General features: G+C 39.3%; 1 protein-coding gene across 5 annotated transcripts in view; it reads left to right on the top strand.

Moving 5' to 3' along the window:
• The window catches only part of BACH2 (BTB domain and CNC homolog 2), a 356,180-nt gene that overhangs the window by 194,311 nt on the left and 144,138 nt on the right, over positions 1-17,731 (top strand). For all 5 annotated transcript variants that reach the window (XM_030315974.1, XM_032593219.1, XM_032593221.1 and 2 more), the window contains exon 3: positions 8,896-9,044. The gene's annotated coding sequence lies outside the window, so the exon portion shown is untranslated. The remainder of the gene's footprint in view (positions 1-8,895; positions 9,045-17,731) is intronic.

Below are 17,731 nucleotides of genomic sequence, written 5' to 3'. Positions count from 1 at the left end.
GCCTCACTTGGGGATAGCCCACCAGCACCTTGCCTTGTGTGAGACCTTCCTGGCACCGACACCTGTGCAGCTTGGGAGTCAGGGGGCACCTGCCCTTGACAGATGAGGCCAGCAGGCATTTACAGCTCCCAAAAGGGGTAGGACTCTGTAGGCTTTTCTGGCTGATAGAAGAAGCACAGGCAGAGCCAAAGTTCTCAGACAAGGGAAAGGAGGCAGATAGCCCAGACCAAACCTGGTCCCAGTATCAAACCTGGGAGAAGTTGAGGCACTATTGATGCCCATCCAAGTTCTCAGGAAACTGCCCTTCACTAAGTTGAGAAGCAGGCTCAACATGCATACCCATCTGCATTCTTGCAGATGAACTTAATCATTGACTGTGTGATTTCATGGATGATCTTTGACATAAGGAGGGAAAATATAGTACTTGAGCCCTAAATGGTACATTGTAGCCTGCTTCAGGCCTTCTCGGCTTGGGTATTGCCAGGGATAGTCATGCTCTTCTGAGACTGAGACCCAGAGTGAGATTCCTCATACAGTGTTTTCACCGCCATGTCCCATGACTGAGGACGGGTATCCAATGATTTAACTCAGCTTTAGAGAATGATCTGGGTCATTTTTTAATAAGCTACCTGGTAGTACTTTTATTTAAAGAAACTGCAGTAGAAAAAAAATTATTTAATTTTAATTAATTCCAATTTAATTCTAATGTGTGAAATGTAACTAACAAGTTAATTAATTCTTTTTATACAAATAATCAGATTATGGTAGGACCCACAGCTTTATCAGGTTACTTTGACATTTTACTGGTAGCATGTGGGAAATTGATAATGTTTCCTTTGGGAAGAAGGATATAATCTCCCCAAATTATAGTGGATGATGGTGTTGTAGAGGAAGGGCGGAACCTTTAGAGTCAGGTAGACACAGATTCACATTGCATGTCATCCCCTCCAGTAGTGTGACCTTAGCCAAGACATTTATCCTGTCTGAGCCATGGTCCTTTCATCCAACAGATGAGTTAGTAATACCTGCAAAATTCCTAGTGTAGTTCCCAGCACACAGAAGTTCTCAGCAAATGGAACTTTATTATTATTATTATTATTATTATTATTATCATTATTATTATTATTATTTTAATGTTTACTTATTCTTGAGAGGGGGGAGAGAATGTGAGTGCGGGAGGGGCAGAGAGAGAGGGAGACACAGAATCTAAAGCAGTCTCCAGGCTCTGAGCTGTCAGCACAGAGACTGAAGCAGGGCCGGAACCCATGAACCACAAGATCATGACCTGAGTAGAAGTCGGACACCTAACCCACTGAGCCATCCAGGAGCCCCTATTATTATTATTATTATTATTATTATTATTACTAATAATAATAATAATAAATAGATGCCAGTACTTTTTTTATAATATAAAGTCCACAGAAACCCCAAAATTATTTCAGGTGAAAATTTGGACAGTCCACTGTATTTTGGGAACTTAAACTCATCTTGAATATCAAAGAAGTGAACTTTCTAGTTATAATTCTCCAACTAGAATAACTTGGTCCCAGCATCTGAAATATGTGAGTGGAAACTTTCAGAGACGTTTTCATCTTAATTTTCTCCATCCTGTCTGAAATGGCTGCGTCTTTCTGGGTTGTAACAAGAAAAAAAAGAAAAAAAAGCACATTTCCTTGCATCACCTTCCCATGCCAGTAGAGCAAAACACAAAAGCCACAAGATCTATGATTCAAAGGTCTTCTGCTTTATACAAGTGACTATTTAAATTGCTTGAAATGTAGATTTTTTAAAAATTCATCTCTGTAGTTTCCAAAAATTAACCCCTTTCTTTTTAAGCCCCTCTGGCCATAAAATGGTGTGTGACTACTCCACTTAGTGTTTCTGAGTATGAATAAGGATGCCAGAACCACTCTCAGTTTACATGTTTAATGCTAATGCTGTCACCAAATTTTTACTAGTATTGTGTACAGCATAGGACCAGTGGAACATTTGCGATTTGACCTTTTCTAGCCGCTGATAGTCTCTAAATGAAATTTGTGCTTTGGAACTAAGTTTTGAACTCTTGTTTTGTTTTCTGACCACTGTAATTTATCTTTGTACTCAATCCAGAGAGAAAAAGTGATGGGAGTGTGCGTTGTGTGTGTGTGGATGTGTAAGAGTCATTTATTAGCCCCTCAAATCAGTAGTCCAACTTTGGGCAGGGCACCAGAGTGGCATTTTAAAGTTAGGAGGTCAGATTGCCTCGATGGTATCATCCAAGTACGACACCACTGGGATACTGAGCAAAACCGAACTATTTAGCTCAGTGAATATTTAGCTCAGCTGAATATCTATCGCTCAGCTCAGCAAGTGATAATACTGTGGAGAGAATCAATTTAAAAACACTGTATCCGAGGGTATGATGCCTTTGTCCTTTTAAACTTAAGCAAACCTGGATTCAGGTTCAAACAAGAACATAAACCAATTCTAAATGCTTTGTTTGTTTTTTTTTTTCTTTGTATCATTCAAAATTTCCGTAAGGCAAGAAGAGGTGGTTAGCAAAGAATTGACAACAGGAGGACAGGGGAGGCAGTATTGGAAATTGGAAAAGCACGAAACCAAACCACTTTTATGTTTCTTAGAAATTATGTTGTTGGTATTAGATTTGTGATAAAATAGATATGTAGATAAAAATACCTCCACCTGTAATTTCCTGGGGAAAAGCAAATAGGGTTTTGTTCATTACATCCCATTAAAACCACTAGGAAAATCTTAGCTGAGAGTTGAATTGTATAGACAAAGATGCAATCAGCCTTACTTATACAAGAGGTACCTTCTAGAAACCCTGATCATTTCACTGCTAACTGGTATCAGCATTCCTTTGCCCACTGCTTGCAGCTCGAGATCCACTTGTGCTTTTATGACTGTTGCTGTAATTAAATACCATTTACTTTTTCTTAGGCTTAAGAATGCAGGTCCCACTGACTTTTGCTTTTAAGTGGATTTATGTTTGTGCAAAAGGGAATTACATACAGAAAATTTCCCATATCTGGGATATGTGACTTTACTTGTAAGTGAATGAACAGTAATCATTCAGATATCTCTTTTTAAACTTTCCCCAGCTTCTCTAACAGTAAATATGAAGAAATGAAAAAGCCGTGCTTTCGTGCTTAGTGTAGCATTACCATATCTACTCACCCACCTTTTCCTAAGCAGAGTCCTGTGAACCACTTCAAGGTTTTGTGAGGTCTTCAGAAATCAGTCTAACTAAGAGATGCCACAAGGGCAGGAAGTGTCCATGGCTCTCATTCACCATTGTTTTAAAACACTTAACTGGTGCCCAGCACCCAGCGGGAGGTCAGTAAAAACTTCTTGAATGGGTGTTGTCCTGTGGGCTTCTGGGGTCTGAAGTGTATCCAAAAAACTAGTATGTAAGGCAGCCTAAAGCTGCACTGTCCAATAAAGTGACCACTAATAGCATGTGGCTATTTAAATTTAATTTAAATGCATTAAAATTAAAATCCAGTTCCTCATGGATTAAAATCCAGTTGTACCATGTGCATTTACTGAGTATTAATATGTGGCTGGTGGCTGCCATATTGGACAGCACAGATATTGAACATAACAGAAAGTTGTATTAGTGCTTCTAGAATATTATTAGTAGAGGCCTAAGTTAGTGGCTCCAATCTTTTTAAAGTGAAATTCCCACGTGACCATCATGTGCACTCATAATACAAAAAAATAGCTGTTTCGCATCTCTCCCCCTCCCCCCAACACTGTAGGAATCCAGAGGTGGCTATCTCTTTGAAACTGAAAGCCAAACAAAAGTGGGGCTGTTAGCAAGACTGACCATTCAGGTGGTATACACCTATTTGTCTACACTACTTGTTAGTGTGTGAAATATCTGTACTGGTTAATAAACAGCTGCTGGCAAGCATGTATTGAATACCTACTGTATGCTAGTCCCTGGGCTATTCTGGACGAAGAGGCACAGTCCTGGCCTCCTGGAGCACATGGTCTCATGGGGAGAGCTCAGATGGCAAAAGGTAATAAAACTAACATATAAATAACTAATAACAATGCAATGTGTTCAGTGCCTTGGTTGGGATATGGAATACTGTGAAAATCATAAGAGAGAAATCTGTAATTGGAGAGTTTGTAAGAAGGAATGCAGGCTGGAGGAGGGCTGGCAAGATGCCCTTTTCAATAATAATAAAAATAGGTACTGTTCTACAGTTAAAAAAAACTGTTCATAATAGAGAAATAAAGCCTACTTTTAGAAATGGAAAAAATAAGTAAATAAGAATAAAAATTTATTTAGAAGCCGTCCCCACCCCCAAATCAATCAATCAATCAATCAATCAATCAGAGCTGCTGTTTCAAGCTCCTCCAGTACTCCCAAGAGACCCTGGCCATTCACCTAGGATCCCCCAACCTCCCCTTAATCTAGCGAAACGAGTTTGCTGATGTCAGTCCCATCCCTGCGAGTGGGAGACTCCTCAAAAACCCCCACCCCAGCTCCAGAGGCCTCAGATTGGTGGGCGCTGCACTTGGCCTCCAGAAGAGACTTGCTCCCAAAGAATTATTAGGGCTGTCTTTCACCGCCATGGCCAAGTCCCAGATCACAGAACCATTGGCCTCAAGAAGACCTTAAAATCATCTCATCCTATGCATTCATTGTTACTAAAGAAGCAAGTCACAGAGTTACCCAGGTATTTTGTGGCCAATTTGTAGATAAAACCTGAGAGTCTCCTAACTTGGTACTTTTTTATTTTTTGCCTTATCTTCCACCTGTCAGTTTCCTTAACCATGAAATGGGGGTGGATATCTTTATGCCTCACAGAGTTGCCAATAAAAAGAATAATGATATTGTGTCCTATAGTTTGCAGAAACCCTTTTGTATACATTCTCATTTAATCTATTTAATTCTCACAAGAACCCGTGAAAGATGTTAGGCTCAGAGGCAGTGAATGGCCTCCCCAAGGTAACAAAGCTGCTGTGATCCCAGAGGTCTCAGTCCCGTAGGGCTTGGGAAACTATACGCTCTTGTAAATGTAAGATAACATAACCACATGGTATTACTAGTTTTTAGTTTGTGGTATTTTGCAGTTCAAGATTTAGTGACATTGAAAGTGATAACTTTGTTCAAGCAACGCATTTTTTTTACTTTGATAACATGCCAGTTGCACAGACTTTGGTTCAGCATTAAAACAGAAGTGGGCTGCTTCGAAGTATATTTTTAAAACGAGAGAATCCAAATTTGTAATTAGCTTCAGAAATGCTGGTTGTGCAGTTTGAGTATATAAAGAGCTTCTGGTAATCATTTCTGTTATTAGTGGTAGCTTATTTTATTTTTTGTATTTTCCCCCAAGCAATTAGGCATTTTGGAAAAAACAAAGTATGTTCTTTGAGGGGTCATTTCCTCTTACTGCTTTATTTTTCACACCTTATAGTCCTGGCATACTTAGAAAATTAGCCACATATATGACTGGCAAAGAAAAATCATTTTGGAGCCACTCTACTTACTTGACACCTAATTGTCAGGAGAATGTTATTTAATTATAAAGAGAAGCCACAGTGAAGGAAATGATTCACTTCTTGGTACATCTTTTGTCTTTTGATTTTTTGATAATTTTTAAGAATCATCCCTTACTTTTAGATAAGATTATTGAGAAGATCAATTCAACTCACTCCCAAAATAAAATGGAATCTTTTGCCTTTCTTTCTTTCTTTCTTTCTTTCTTTCTTTCTTTCTTTCTTTCTCTTTCTTTCTTTCTTTCTTTCTTTCTTTCTTTCTTTCTTTCTTTCTTTCTTTCTTCCTCTCTCTCTCTCCCTCTCTCTGAACCCTAGCCATTTTACAGTATATACTATATTCTACTCTACAGAAATTGACTTTATAGACAAGGAAAAGAGTGGTGTTATTTCATTCCATATAACAAAGAAGTATCACTTCAATTTTTTTTTACTAGCATATGAAAAGTGTGGTATTCTCTACACCAATTATCCTGTAAGGATAAAAGGAAAAGAGAAAGAAAAATTATTAGACAAAACTATAAATGAAAAGGAACTTGGGGTTGTGAGCCCTGACTTTATCATTACCAATTTATATACCACATTTGGGAAGTCACATTTGGGAAGAATGTATCTGTGTGTTTGTTTTTTGAAGTATATATCCTGTGTGTATCCTCATGTCTTTTCTGTGTATACACTGTTTTGTGTTATACAACAGACTCCCAACTCTCTGTGGTACTCTAAGAGATACAGCCTCCCTCCTGTAAGTATAGGACCTTCAAAGCATTTATTATTATCTAGAGTTTTCTTGGATTTTATTTGTGTCATTTCCTCTGCTTTGTGTAGATGCTAGAGAGGGTGCTAACAACAACGAAAAAGGGTAAAGGCAAAGTCTGTGGTTTATAACCAAACTTGGAGCCGTGACAATAAGACACTAGGCTTGAATAACTCTTTGAAATCCCAAACTTCTAACTGCTCCAAACTTATTAGAGTGGAACAGTGATTGATGAGTGAGCACATACTTTCAAATTTTGCAGCTACCAGTTTTAATACCAGTGCACACTGAACGAGGTAATGCACACAAGGTGCCCAGCACCAGAGTTGACACATCTTAAGCACTCACAAGGGTTAGCCATTATTATTAGCTTGTCTGATTTCAGTTTGTCTTCACATCTCTTCCTGTTCTCTGATAGCCATGCTGAGTAGCAGCAAAATGTCCAAGAAATACAAAAACACCAAAAGGAAGGGAAACACAAGTCCTCAGTAGCCTGGAAGCAGAATTTATCAGCCCACAAATAATTAGCAAATGATTGTCTGTCTTCTCATGATAATGTGTGAATTATTTCCGTACCACTTTCAAACTTAGGACCCCATGGACAAGTGACAGCTCCTCCATTGCCCAGATCTGACTCAGTCTGGTCTAATGAGGTTCCAGTTGATGGTAAACTCACATTAATCCCATTTCTCTTTTGTTATGTGAGAGACTATGAGCTATTCACTATCTTCTGTGTAAGAAAAACAAAAATAAAATCTCCTAAGTATGATTATCATTGATTAGAGCTTTGTTAAGATGTATGAGATGCAAGTGTATTTTTTCCTTGCCTATGATAATGTGGGTAATTAAACAAATTAACCAGGCACTCATGCTGTGTTAGGAGTGTAAATTGGTATGGCTTTTCTGGAAAATCATCAAGACCCTTAAAGTTTACACCAGTTGACCCAATAATTCTTGTTCTCAGATCCACCTAAGAAAGTATTCAGAAATTCAGACGATCTGATACTCACATATGTCCCTCAAAGTGTTATTTGCATTAACAACAACGAAAAATGTAATTCCAAAAATGAAATCATTAAAAAAAACCTTTTCTAAGTGGGATATAATATTACATAGACATTGAAAAGCATGTTTTTGAAGTGTTTTTAATTACTTGGGGAAACGCTCACATTTTTGTAACACTGAATGAAAAGTAGAAACAAAACTCTTGAGTTTTTTTGTGTATCTGAAAAGAATACTGGTCTGCAAGCTTTTACCCCCAATTCTGAATCCAAAAGCATTCAAAAATCAAAAGGGTTTTTTTGTAACTTCTTTGGTAGAAAAACCTGGCCTGAACCAATGTGAGATTCTGTTTTATCCACCTTAATAGGAATATGCATTGGTTTTGCTACAAAAATATTACAAAATATGTCAGATTATGGAGTGCTGCTCCAGACCCTGATGGAATATTATGTGATAAATCATAGTTGCATCAAAATAGTTTTTAGAAATGAACAATTCTGAATTCAGGAACATATTCTGAAGTTCAGGAGTTTCGGTCAAGGGGTTACGGAATTATACAACAAAATATCATTAGTGATTTATCAGGTCCAGGGCTACAGTTGATCCTTTTTTTTCCTTTATTTTATTTTATTTTATTTTATTTTATTTTATTTTATTTTATTTTATTTTATTTTATTTTAATTCCAGTTAGTTGAAATATAGTTATCTTAGTTTCAGGTGTACAATATAGTGATTCAGCACTTCCGTATATCACTGGTTGCTCATCACGGCAAGTGCACTCCTTGATCCCCATCACCTATTTCCCCACCCCCCTCCCACCTACCTTCCCTCTCCTTTATTCATAGTAGTTAAAAGTCTGTTTTTTGGTATTTTTTCTTTATGCTTTTCTAATGTTCTGCAATCAGCTGGTATCAATTTAGCATTAGAAAAATGTTTTAAAAATAATCATATTTAGGGGCACCTGGGTGGCTCAGTCAGTTAAGCGTCTGACTCTTGATTTTGGCTCAGGTCATGATCCCAGAGTCATGGGATCAAGCCCCACATCAGGCTCCATGCTGAGCATGGAACCTGCTTAAAATTCTCTCTCTCTCTCCCCTCTCCCTCTGTCCCTCTTCCTCGCTTATGCTCTCTCTCTAAAAAAATTTTTTTAATAAATATAAATTTTAAATATTATGTGAATAAACATATTTAAGGCATCAGAGAATCATCTCATCTCAGAATTCCCGAATGTATCCTTTGTTCCTGTATCTTCCTGTTATTGCAGCTGCATGTGTCTTTTAAACCAAGGTGTTCTCATTTGTTGAAAGGAAACATTCATGAGATTGGACATGGGTCTCATAACTGCTTTTGGGTTCAAAGAGCTCCCAGTGAGGGACGCTTACCTACAGGAAATATTCACCAAACAGGGCTTCCCCGTGGGTTGAGCTCAAGTATTATTACTATGGACCATTTTATCATGTTCTGTTTATGTGGAGTAGTCAAAAGGCAAACAGCCAGAGCCATAGCAAGTCAGATTCTGTCATAAAAGCGAGGGACACGGTGTGGCAGGATAGCAGGAGGGGAGGGAGAAATGTTAACCTGCGAGGTTTACTCTGCTAATGGACAGCTCTTCCCCCCTCCCCATTCAGGTGGACACTCACTGACCTGTCACAAGGTTGCCCTGCAAAGCTTTGGGGTCCATGTCTGAATGGATTGCTGTAGCCTTCTCATCTCTCCCTTCGCCCAGTTCCCTGCATCCTAAGACTCGAAGCCAGCACAGAGCCTGGAAAAATTACATGTAAGTTGTGACTGAGGTTTCTTTCCTGGAACCAAACAATGGTAAGAATTTTCTTAGATGATAATAACAAGTAGCCTAAACCCACATGGGTTACTTTTCTTTTAACAAAGTATCTCGAAAATGATAACTGAGGAAGGGAGCACAGATTAGAATCTTCATATTGGTGCCTCCTTAATGCACGGGGTCTTTAACTTGCACCAGAATCACCTGGAGGGCTTGTTAAGGTACAACTTCCTGGGCCTCATGCCCAGAATTTCTGATTCAGTAGATTTGGGGTAGGCTGGGAAGTTGCTGTTCAAACAAGTTTCCAGGTGATGCTGAAGCGAGTGGTCCAGGGACTCCGCTTTGAGAATCACTGCTTTAATTCACGTGTAACTGAAAGGATGAACAATAAAGGGAGAAAAATATATTAAATATTCACTCTTAAATGTCACTAAATTAAGATATTTAGTGCTTTACTTAACATATTGACTCATGTCTCAAGAAAAGAGATTGTGGGCGCCTGGGTGTCTCAATCAGTTAAGCATCTGACTTCAGTTCAGGTCATGATCTTATGGTTCGTGCGTTCAAGCCCCACATTGGGCTCTGTGTGTGGAGGGAGAGCTTGGAGCCTGGAGCTGCTTCAGATTTTGTGTGTGTCTCTCTCTCTGCCCTCCCCCCCCCCCCCACAAATAAATAAACATTAAATTTTTTTTTTTTAAAAGAGAGAGAGAAGGTCTTCTTAGGACCATCACATTTGAAAGTCCAGCCAAGTAAATGCTGTTATTCTGTACCAGCTTTAGAGTCAATAATACTGGTCATTCTTTGTCCTTGGAGTGCAACAAGGGTCTCAACTGTGCTGTTTTTAGGCTAAAATGACAGCAACAGTCTTTTTGCCGGTATGCTTATCACGTTTTAGATACACTCAAAAGGGAAGTCTTTTTTCCCCCAGATTGACAAATGTATTGCTGCTTTTCAAAGTGAATCATCATACTATTATCTTTCTTCTCATACACTTACATGGGACTCAATTTACAAAACACATGTGGGAAGGGAGACACATCTCTAATAAATAGTCCAGGTCATCAAGTTCAGGTTCTTGTGGGGTTCTAAGTTCTCAGGACTGACATATTTTGAGGATCAGCATTTTGAGGATCAGCATTGGCTTTGGAACATGCCAATCACCTCTCCACTGAGGACAAGAACAATTTATTCCATGTTAATAGAAAAAAGTGGAAGATTTTGGCTCAACAAATGCACATTTGGATATATGTGAGCATACATGCAAATGTACATATGTGCCTATGAATATATATGCATTTGTATATTTCTAGCTTTCATTGTAAGAATTTTAAACATTTTTTCTTTTGTTTCATTGAGTCGGTGTGAGGATAAAAATAGTGTGAGTGATGCTGTCCAGGAAATGTATGAGAAATTTCTGGGCATTTTAAATCTGTGGATAAGCATTGTGATTTATAACATTTTACTTGGATATGGTAAATGTTCATTCAGAGGAGCACTTAGAACACACAGTTCTTTTATTAGAACTCTCAAAAATTGAGAATAATCACTGTTCATAAAGCGGTTCTGAAGCAGACAGAATGACGGAGCTTATCTATTGCCTAACCATTAGCAGAGCCAGAGATCCTGGAGGTACATGTAAGTGCATGTATTTAAACTAAAAACCACAGGATCAGAAAAATAAGGCAAAAAGGTGATAGATGATGAAAGACTTCTGTAAGGACTTAATCTAGAGCTGCCTTCTCGGGGCTGCCCAAAGGGTAACACGGATGGTAAGAGGGCTGGTAGAGTTGTAAGTGATATAATTATGTCTTCTGACTCCACCCTCACAAACTGTAACATCTCTGTCACGCACCGATTAGTTATTCTGCACAGCATCCTTGGAAGCAAGCTTTTCAGTTTACGAAGCATCTCCACCATGATATGGAAGAAGTAGGTTGGATCAAATGCTCCTTAATCTCCTTCCTCCTTTGGCACCTGTGAGTGTCCATGTTTACACATCAGGTTTTCCTGTACGATCACCTTTGATGTCAGTCAGTTTCATGGCCTGGGGAGGGAAGAAGGCTGCTCCAACACCTCAGGTGACTCGCCTCAGGTGACTCAGTGCTTGAAGCTCCTGCCAGATCTGGCACAGCCTGCCTAAATCACTCCCTGCAGCCTGGGGTGAAGCCCTCAGGTCACCGAGTTGTCTAGAGCGTCTCTGTAAAAGTGCCGTGCATGTGTGGGGACAAGGAGTATGGGAACCCTCTCTCCTTTCCACTCAGTTTTGCTGTAAACCTAAATCTGCATTAAAAACTAATTTATCTGTCAATTTAAAAAACCTAAATACCAAACAGTATGACAGTTCTTAAAAAAAAAATTGAACATGGAATTACCATATGATCCAGCAATTCCACCTTTGGATATATACCTAAAAAAGCTGAAAGCAGACTTGGACAGGGGCACCTGAGTGGCTCAGTCGGTTCAGTGTCTGACCCTTAATCTCGGCTCCGGTCATGATCTCATGGTTCATGGGATCAACCATGGGATCCCGTGGCCCATGGTTCATGGGAATTCTCTCTCTGCCTCTTCCCCACTCATTCTCTCTCTCTCTCTCTCTCTCATTCTCTCTCTCTGTCTCTCTCTTTCTCTTAATACAAATAAAGAAACTGAAAACAGAGACTTGGACATATGTTTATGCATTCATGTTCCTACAGCATTATTCACAATAGCCAAAAAGTGGAAGCAACCCAAATGTCCACCAGCAAATGAGTGGATAAGGAAAATGTGCTATATTCACACAATGGACTATCATTCAGTCCTAAAAAGATATGAAATTCTGGCACATGCTACAACAGAGATGAACTTTAAAGATACTAAGTGAGATAAGCCAGACACAAAAGGACGAGTATCGAATGATCCCACTTATATGAGGTACCTAGAGTTGTCAAACTTAGAGCCAGAAGATAGAATGATGGATGTCAGGGTTTGAGAATAGAGGGGAACAGGGAGTTAGCATTAAATGGGTAGTTTCACTTTGGGAAAATGAAAAAGTTCTGGAGATGGATAGTGGCAATGATAGTACAACAATGTGAATGAACTTAATGCTACTGAATTATACTCTTTAAAATGGTAAATGCTATATATATTTCATCCCAGTAACAATTAATTAATGATTTTTTAAAATGTATTTATTTTGAGAGAGAGAAAGTGTGAGCAGGGAAGGGACAGACAGAGAGAGTGTGTCGGGGCGGGGGGGTGGGGCGGAGAGGAGAATCTCAAGCAGGCTCCTCACTGTCACGAGCAGGAGGGGGCAGAGAGAGGGAGGGAGGCAGAGGATCCGAAGCAGGCTCTGCACTCTCAGCACAGAGCCCGATGCAGGGCTTGAACTCATGACCCTTGACATCATGACCCGAGCTCAAGTCGGACACCTAGCTAATTAATGATTTTAGGCGCCCCAGTTAATTAATGATTTTTTAACTGAATTTCGGAGCTCACTTGCCTTCCAAGAATGCTGTGCAGAATAACTAACTGGAGCTGTTACAGTTTGTGAGGGTGGAGTAAGAATAGATGGCTGTGTCCCTCATACCTTCCTCAGCCCCGTCACTTTCCCTGGCACCCTTTGGGCAAGGATAAGGGATCTGCAGAACATATACTTCACTCTTAGGGATGGGTTTCCCCTCAGGGCAAGGACACATTTGTCAGAAACTGCCAGGGAAATTTGCCATAAACGACTATAATCTCTACCAAATGTCATTGACAAATGCAGGAAAGCTGTTCCACTGTGATGGAGGGAATGTGTACCCACCTGTGCTCCTATAGTAGGGCTGCTCCAGTTCACCTGAATTGTGTGTTCACGAATGAGTCTAAGTACAGTGCACCATAATGCATAGTGCTTATGGCCCTCCATGCATAGCTGTGACACATAACAGGTCTTCATCAGTAGAGGTGGACATTGGGGCACAAACCAGAGAATATGGACTTGATTATGTTATAGCCACTGATTGAAGCCTAGTAGAAAAAAGGAAAAGCTGTAGAAGAAAATTAATAGCAAATAATTCTCCTGCAATGGAGCCTCAAATTATTATAATGCCTATTTTACATACTCCAAATGAAGTCTCATTTACCCCTCATCACCAAATCACTGTAATACCCATAAATCACAGATCAACTTAGTGAGTCCTGCAGTTCTATGGGGAATATGCAGGACTGAACTTACTAGGTTAGTCCATTAGAGCCCTACTTTGGGGGGATTTTGCTTTTTATTCTATGTTTCTTGAAAGCTGGACTTGGAGAACAATTAGCAAATTCTCATGGGGCCCAGTAGCCGTGTTTTCTTCAGACCTCTTGTACTAACTTCAGACCCTGCCCTTGGGTCTGACCAGGGCTTATAATTCCTGAAGAGCAGTGCGTAAAGACCCACAGTTCCAAAAAGCTCAGGAACCTCTGTCTGAAATTTTCCCACTTCTTCTTAACGATGGAGGAAGAAATAATCGGGATAATCAGGATTATGTGTGTGTGCATGCACATGCATGCATTGTATATTGTATACATATACATACATATGTAGGTATTTGGCTTAAGGGAAACGTATAACCAATAAAGTCATCAAAGTTAAAGTACAATATGTATAAATCAGTCCCATTGTTCCTACCCTGACTTTCCAAACCTGCTTAGAAATGAACTCTCTAGGTGATGGAGAGAGGACAAAGGTGATGGAGGACAGGGCAAAATAACAAAGATTTCAGCTGCTAAGATATCAGAAACTGGAATTGAAGGTTTTTATAGAAAAGAAAATCCAGGGCAGCAAGTCTGAGAGAGAAAAGTCAGTGCTCATTCATCCTTGACATCCACATGCGGCTACCTGCTCCCTAAGCTTGAGTTGAAATGACATGGATATAGGATTAAATCAAAATAAATTCAGCCCCATGAGTTCAGAGATCATAATTTTTAGATGGACACACTGACACGGTTTTTCCCCAGAGAAGACCAGGAAACCAAGTCGCCCAGATGGAATGATATAAGATAGAGAATACTAACAAAGATAGACCCTTGGGGGCTCTCCTTGTAGGCTCTCATGTCTCCTAGGAATCAGATTACCTCGTTCCAGACACTGAATTCATGTTTAGTGATGGCTTAGCTGCCTGGAACCCAACAAACCAGAATCCTGAATTCACTAACCTTCATACTTCCCCACCCCCACTCAAACCCCTCCCGCACACCCCACCCTACCTACTGCACACATCCCACTTCCCTTTTTCAGAAATAGAGATTCAGAAAACAAGATAGCTTCGGTTTTGTAAAGATGGAGAATAAACCCTGGAGGATATCTGTAACTGATGACACTGACCTGCTGAATCATTGAAAATGGTTAAATGTTTTATAATTAAGAAAAGAAACTGCTTTTGAAAGATTTTCAACAAAAAGCATTTTCTAGCTGTCAATTAACCAGAAAATTGAAACAAACAAGAAAATCTTCTTATCCTCAATTAGTCCAGTTAAAGAGGTTTTATTAGACTTATTTTTATGCCTTAATTAATAATCCAAAACTGTTGATTTACAAATATATATATATATATATATATATATATATATATATATATACACACACCGTGTTTATTCTTCTTGAAAAACTCCAAGGTTTAGCTTTTACCACCTTTCCAGTGCCAGAGTTTAAATTTCAGATATTCTCCTTATGTTCATTATTTGGAACACTTTAAAGTTTGGAAGCACTTTAAAAGTGGTAATATTGGGGCGCCTGGGTGGCGCAGTCGGTTAAGCGTCCGACTTCGGCTCAGGTCACGATCTCGCGGTCCGTGAGTTCGAGCCCCGCGTCAGGCTGTGGGCTGATGGCTCGGAGCCTGGAGCCTGCTTCCGATTCTGTGTCTCCCTCTCTCTCTCTGACCCTCCCCCGTTCATGCTCTGTCTCTCTCTGTCTCAAAAATAAATAAACGTTAAAAAATTTTTTTTTTAAATTTAAAAGTGGTAATATTAATGATATTAAGAGTAATTTATAAAATAATTTTATGAACATGTATATTTCATTCTTATAGTCATTGGGAACCCATTGGCATAGTTTTTTTGTTTTTGTTTTTGTTTTGTTTTGTTTTGTTTTGTTTTGTTTTGTTTTGTTTGAGACAGAGACAGCATAAGCAGGGCAGGGGCAGAGAGAAAGGGAGAGGGACAGAATCCCAAGCAGGCTCCCCACTGTCAGCATAAAGCCCAATGCAGGGCTTGAACACACAAACCACAGATCATGACCTGACCCAAAACCAAGAGTCGGACACTTAACCGACTGATCCACCCAGGTGCCCCAGCATTAACAGTTTTGAAGCCAATTCTTTTGTGTTTTTTTAGAAAGATTGTATGATGCACTTATTTGTAGCATTTAGTGTTAGGATTATGTTCTGCTCAAAGCATCATCAAAATTAATTTTTATTCTCTGCATATACAGTAGTGGTACATACAGATAGGGGTAGTGTTACCAGCATGGTAGTATACATTAATATGTAAATCAGAAATTTCACATGGTATTCTCTGTGAATCTCCAAAGAAACTCAACCATGCATATTATGAAGCTACTTTACCAAGTGGTTATCAGTTGTAGCACAAATAGTTTATCAACTAATTCTAATCATTTCCAATCTGTGGCTTTTTAGAAATTATTTGTGTGCTCTCTTTTGACTATACCTTTCATTGGCAAAGTGACACCTGTCTGTGAGCTGTGATTTAACCCAGGTGGTGGCACCACACTCTTACAAGGACACCTGCCCACCCTCATTGATCATTGTGAGGGCCCTGGCATCTGCAGCTGGAGAGTGTGCAAATCATGGATCATGATGAGAAAGAGCAGTATTTGCAAAGTTCTGGAGTGTAGGAGGATTTTTAGAGTCCCTGTAGAGCTTAACTAGAAACTGTAATCTATTGTTTCTAGTAGATTTTTCCTGTATTTCATGTCTGACTTGTCGCCAGGCCAGATTATTATACTGGGTTCCGTGTATCAAGTATTTTTAATTACTAGGAAGAGCAGAATCAGAGAATAATTGTTTCCTTTTGTTAAAACAGGAGTAGCTTTATTTTCCTGATTGTGAAAGTAATATGTTTCTTGTACAAAATTTATAAAACAACAAAGAAGAAAATAAATTACCTGTAATCCAGCTACCCAGAATAAAACCTGACTATTAACTCATACTTTTGTGTATTTTTCCAGACTCTTTTGAATTAATCAAATAATTCCAAATTTACAAGCAGTATTCTGGACTGGTTACATCCCACAAATTTGGTGGAGCTTAGGAATGATGACTTTAGCTATCATTTTCTAGGATAATGATCTCCTCGTTTCTTATTTTTTTCTCACAAATAACATTAATCAACTCTTACAAGAACAGATACCTATGTAGATACACCATTATCTTTATCAAGTGGAAATCAGTATTAACTTTTTTTTTTTTAATTTCTGCATCTTGTCAATGAAAAGGACTATTGAGAGGCCCTTAAGATCCTAATGGGCCTCTGGAATCATAAGAGAACGATTTAATTATATGTAAAATGGTATTAGTGTTAGGTCAACTAACTGTATTCTAGTTATTTAAGAAATTTGTTATCAGTACACAATATAGCAATTTGCCAGAAATGGGAAACGTTGCTTAGCCATATCCCCAGCCATAATCCAAACAGTATGTTCTACAGTAAAATTCTGATTTTATACCTGATGGTACCAAAATGTGATTCAAATATATTCTTTCTTGTGCTGTGAACCAGAGCTTTTCCTTCAACGTTGAATCCTTTATCCCCCTTCAAAGAGACTTCTCTTCAAATTCCTCTGGTGTGGTGTTATAGTTCCTGGGATTGTCTTGATAGCTCTGTGCTTCCCTTTGGGAAATGCTAGGACTTTGGGTCAGGGTGAATCCTAACATGTAGCGAAGGTGAGGAAGGATCTTAAGCACTAAAAAAAAAAAAACCCTGATTAAAAAAAAATTAAGGGGATTGGGGTGCCTGGGGAGCTCAGTCAGTTGAGACTGACTCTTGATTTCGATTGGGTCATGATCCCAGGGTCATGGGATGGAGCCCAGCGTCAGGATCCATCCTGAGAGTGGAGCCTGCTTGAGAGTCTCTTTGTCCCTCTCCTTGTGTCCCTCCCCCACTCATGCTCGCTCGCTCACTCTCTCTCTCTCAATAAAAATTTTTTTAAATTTTTTTTCAACGTTTTTTATTTATTTTTGGGACAGAGAGAGACAGAGCATGAACGGGGGAGGGGCAGAGAGAGAGGGAGACACAGAATCAGAAACAGGCTCCAGGCTCCGAGCCATCAGCCCAGAGCCCGACGCGGGGCTCGAACTCACGGACCGCGAGATCGTGACCTGGCTGATGTCGGACGCTTAACCGACTGCGCCACCCAGGCGCCCCAATAAAAATTTTAAAATGAATCACTTTCTAAAAAAATTAAGGGGATTGTTAGATTCATCTGAAAAATGTAGGAATGTTTTCTACAAGCCTTATGTCAGTAGAATAAGAAGTCTATAGTAAGAAGCTGCTAGAAAAGATCTTGTTTTAAAAGAATGATCTGTATTTGGTCTGGTCATGACTAGGTCTTATCCCTTATACAAGACTTAAGTTCTTTGAAAGCAGATTCTTCTAGGTTCTTCTCTCTGCATCCCTTCACCATCCTTCGTGTCCTTGTTTATAATCGGGACTCCGTATGTATTGAA

Source organism: Lynx canadensis, chromosome B2 (assembly GCF_007474595.2).
Source record: "Lynx canadensis isolate LIC74 chromosome B2, mLynCan4.pri.v2, whole genome shotgun sequence".
NCBI classification, from domain to species: Eukaryota; Metazoa; Chordata; class Mammalia; order Carnivora; family Felidae; genus Lynx; species Lynx canadensis.
The sequence above is the reverse complement of the archived record's forward strand: the minus strand, read 5'-3'. Positions and strand labels throughout refer to the sequence as shown.